Below are 5,368 nucleotides of genomic sequence, written 5' to 3'. Positions count from 1 at the left end.
GTGCTAATTACTGAAATACAATGACCAAATCCAGACATTTACCCAACGCTTTATTTTTAAAAACTTTTTCCAAAGAATTTCACAGCGAAGCTTAGCGAAAGGAGATACCTGCATAACGAGATGCAGTTTTGCCTAGTCGGGCAATTTTCTTGGGATTTGCTTCTCTATCACTGGCGGATTGACTACGAGTCACCCTCCTCGAGGGCGTTACGCTGGAGGGGGATACCATGCCGATCTGGGTACAGTCGAGGGTGGTTCTTATGTGGGATTCTTCTTATGTTTGGTTCTCAATTGCAGCTGTTTAGAGGTGGTTCTGGTATATTTTGATATTAGGGATGTTTTTTTTTGAATTTTATTATTTTATTAGGTCTTTTTTTATTCTTTTTTATTCTTTTATTTGGTCTTTTTTGAATTTTTAAATAAAAAATCAAGAGGTGGCACGGTCGTAATATCAAGAACCATGCGCGCTTTCTGTCGACATTTCACAAGTCTGGAAAAGGCGATTTGTCCAATTTGCTAATTTAAACTTGAGGTCGCCCAACTCCCTAATATCAAACTTGCAATTTGTCCAATTTACCAATTTTTTCATTGTAATATCAGCGCAACTTGGAGGAATAAAAAATGAAGAAAATCAGTGAAACATATGACTGGTAATAATTGGAGTAAATGAGAGTAATATGAGAAGGTGGAAGTGAGAGGAAAAGAAAAAACAGGAAAGAGAGGAAAAAGAAGATAAATAGAGTTACTTAAGTCTTGTCTAGCGTAATAACAAGTGTATAATTTTCTTTATTTGTACAGTAATTAGAGTAAATAAAGTAAATAGTAGTTTTTTACCTGACTGACAGTTTTCTAGCGTGACTAAAAGTAATTAGTTTTCTATCTTTATTATTTACTCTAAAGATGCTATTCAGTCACACTCGAAATAATAGGAAAATGTAAACTTCTGACTAAACTTTTACTCAAGGAGAAAGAGAAGAAAAACTTAACTACAAAAAAACATAAAAAGACAAAACATTTACTCTATGTCAGCATAGCTCCTTTTATTTTTATTTTTTTTGTTAAAAGCTCCTTTTATTTTGATTGGGTGTTTACCGGCGCAATTCGGTGAAAACAGTTTTTACTCTACAACTACAAAAATTGCGCTAAAAGTGACACTCTCAATCCGACCTACAACACCGTCGACCCATCCTTTTTCAAGAGTTATTTAGGTCCATGGAAAAATTTGGAAATTACCAAATGCCATGCGCTGTTTGCAGAGCCCACAAAAAACCATCAAAAGCCCATTAGAACTTTTTAACTAAGGGGATGATAAATAAAAGATCGTCCCATTGTGAATTACGGTTTTTGGGCAAAAAAACACTATCTAAAAGCCTATTAGTACTGTTTCGTTCCATTTTCTTGCCAAGTCTATTCCAAAAAGAATTGGACTACCAAGCCCAAATATTTAAAGTCCCATTTACTTTTGTTAAGTCATTTGAATAAAAAAACCTTGATCCATAGCTCACCACTACCTTCACTGAATTTGTCAGCAAACTGTGCAGTGCGTAATTCATAAGCCACTATGTCGTAATCGACCAACTAACCTACTAGTAGTCTGTCTATAACTGGGCAATGCTCAACAGATTTGCTTAACAATATTTTATCTATATTTCGAGTTGGTTCATCTTAAATTTTGGTTCACTCAATCACTCTTCTAATTTCTCCATAAGAAAATGACGCAGGTAACACATAATGTAACGGTTAGAAAAATGAAATTAAGGTCTAAGCTTATTTTGTTTTTATCATCTACTGAAATATCTTAATACGAAGAGGCATATAATAGTCAAGGATTAGTAACTGGACTTATATTGTTTAGTCGATTAGCGACTTCTGGAACAACTTTCCATTTTTATTATTTAAAAACTAACCTAATCAACGAGATCAAGAAAAAGAAAATTCACGCGACATCTCTTATATATTAAAAGAGAAGCACTGTAATAAATACATTCACACTATAACAGACACGTGGCAGTTTCACATCGATTTGAGAATGAGATCGTTGACGTGTCAAGTTCTCAGCCAAACTCTATATCAATGTGTTCACACTATATAATTTACGTTCTGTTTTTAAATATAAAAGTCACATGTAAGGTTCCAATAAAACTCACAATATCCAGAATTTTCGATTCGAATCAAAACAGATAATGAATCGAGAGTCCAGTTATACATATATTATTTTAATTATTTACAGATAGGCTGGAAAAAAATATTCGTAAATTTTTGATTTGATTTGTTTTCCGTTTTGATTCAAACCAAAAAATCTGGATATCCGTAACACTATAAAGAAAATCAAATACTAAAATGCAATGTCTGTAAAAAAACAAAGCAAATAAAAAATACTAATACTTTTAGGAATGTATATCGATTTGATCTGTTATATGCATATATATATATATATACATATATTTAAATAATTATATATATAAGTTATATATATATATATATCATAGTTTATATAATTTTTACAATATTTTTATGTATTAAACTTATTATATTAGGTATTAGAATTTAAAAAGTTAAATAATAAATGATTTTTAATGAAATATTATTATTTTTATATTATTTTTAGATTTTTCATTTGTTTTTTAAAATTTATTTTATTTACGAATCAAAACGGATATCCGTGAAAATTCTAAAAAAAATTGGATATCCGAGACACCGAATATCCGGGTGGCTACCGATCGAATCGACAATAATACCTCCAAATATCCGGATATTCGATTCGTGTCCACCCCTATTTACGGATACAATTATTTTCTTTATATTAAAGAAAATTCACCAATGTCTAGGCTTATTTTATTTTTAGTTACTTTTATTTTAAGAATTTTATCTTTCATGTGTTATTCCGAATAAAAATGTTATTTAATATTGATTGATAGTATCTTTATATATTTACCAACAACTTTTATATATTTTACGTACACATACATGTGAACATGATATGTACACCTATATAACTAAATATTCACCGTAATTGAAGCATCTAATTCTTTTGGAAGTTGGGATATTCCTTTCTAATATTTCTTTTACTATCGACCAAATTGTAGTAAAATGATTTGTCTTAATAATTTTATTTTCTTTTTCTTTAACTATTATATGTTTAGAAATTATAATATGAAATCATTGGTTCGACATCAAGATTATCTAAAATTCATATAACCTGAAACCAAACAAATAATAATATTTTTTTGGTTATCACCGGAAAAACAAAAAACATCAACAATTTGAACTGAACAAACCAAAATAAATATTGATTTCGTTGTAATTAGAAGATTGAAGACTGAATAGTTCTGTGTTACATTAATGAATAAGTGTTCCCTTTATATAGGGGATTACAAGATAAGTAAAAAAAAAGTATCTGAAACCTAAACCAACTAGGATTAGGAAAACTACTAATACACAATAATGGAAAGATAACAATTACAAGGAAAAAGAAATAGAGTTTCCTTTTCTCCAAAGCATAAGCCGCCTCTCTCTCTTTCTCTCCTAAGGTCACAGCCGCCTCTCTCTCTCTCTCTAGGGTTGGGCCGTTTCTCTCTCTAAGTGTATGGGGCCGGTTATGGACCGGGCCGGTTATGGACATCAATCAATTGATTTATAACACTCCTCTTTGGATGCCATAACCATTCAGGGATTGTAATACGCTTAATGTTGCCTCATTAAAATCTTATCATGAAAAACCCAGTGGGACAAAAACATGATGAAAGAAAACGAGTACAACACGTACTACTCCCCCTGATACGAACCTCAGTGGAGGTCTTTCAGCCTACGCATCCCAATCTGATGCGTGAGCTTCCTGAACGTACAAGTAGGAAGTGCCTTCGTGAACAAATCGACTGAGTTATCATTGTACCATACTTGGATCACTTTGACCTCTCCGGTCTTTTTCTCATGTTTTCTGGAAACTCGTGTGTGCATGGACAAAACGTGAGTCTTTGCTGTCGACCACTCTAAACTTTGGTCGGACATATCTCGACTAAACATACTCATAGATAATATAGACTGAGCATGGTACCATGAAATTGTAATTTCAGGTCGTAAGTCTATGTTCTGGTGCATCTTCTCCACACAGATGTATATTGACCATATGCACCAATGTCTTGTCCATCACAGTTTGATCTTTCTTAATTATCATCAGCCCTTCTCTAAACCATCTGATCGATCCATGTTGAGTCATAGACCTCGTCTATACATGTCCATAACTTGTCTCATGAGTGTCTAAGATCATGACGTGATCAATGATCATTGCTGCAATGAGTATCTCAATCTCATCAAACTATAGCTCTGCGGCCAAATATACTCATGGACCTCATACATGGCTATCGATTCTTCTTGCCTTTAGCAATTCCACATACATTTGATATTGCAGTCCTATATTTATATCTTGATGGCGTCCCATGACCTTTCTTGCCATGGATCATACCAAGCACTTGAATATATATTAGGTCATGGACCTCGACCACACGTGCTTATGGACTGCCATATGATAGATGATCTTTCTTTTTCACTAGCCATACTACAATCTGGTCGGTCCATGTTGATATATCAACTTCAACTATAAATTCTCTTGGCTAGTGTTGCAGCGATGGTCTGAGATTTAATAGATAACCCGTATCAACCAATTAACCTCTCTTTAGGCTGGTTTAGTATAAAGTAAACACAAGGAATTCAAATTTCTTTTATAAGTATATATGGACTGAATTGGATTGTTCTTATATAGCTCCTTTTCATGCTATATGCAGCTGCTTTGTTTCAGTCCATAAACAGCTTAGGATCAATGTTGTTCTTTATCCAGTGATCCATATGCTGCTTACTACATCTTTATATGTCAATCTAATTTCTTTCTTATGAACAAACCTTTATCAATTCAAAAATATGTAGCAACATCCACCACATAGGAGTTTATCTCCTTATAATCTGTTCCATGGTCTGCGTGAGTATCCTTGTGTAACAAGCTATGATCATATGCTGTTAGTAGGAAACATAAACACCTTTAGACCCTGGTCTGGTTTCCTTATGACCACGGATTTATATTCTATGCACCTTTCTCTTTTTCTTTCCAAGGTTCCTTATCTTATGGAACACTTTGGTCTATCTTGTATAGACTCAGTAGCAACTTGACTGTGTCTCTTTCTAAGACATAAGATTTTGTTTGGTGCTAAGCTGGTTATGACTTATTCATTCTTTTCTTTTCTTTTCGGGTCAGTGTCTGGCATCTCGATTAGCTAGCTATGTATAATCTTTTCTTTCTTTGGGCGTCTATAATTCTAATCCGAGGATCGTTGCCAAGACAATGATGGTTGATACCATTCTGTTTCTTATCATTCTT

Source organism: Brassica oleracea, chromosome C8 (genome assembly GCF_000695525.1).
Source record: "Brassica oleracea var. oleracea cultivar TO1000 chromosome C8, BOL, whole genome shotgun sequence".
Lineage (NCBI taxonomy): Eukaryota > Viridiplantae > Streptophyta > Magnoliopsida > Brassicales > Brassicaceae > Brassica > Brassica oleracea.
Note: the sequence above shows the minus strand (reverse complement) of the source record.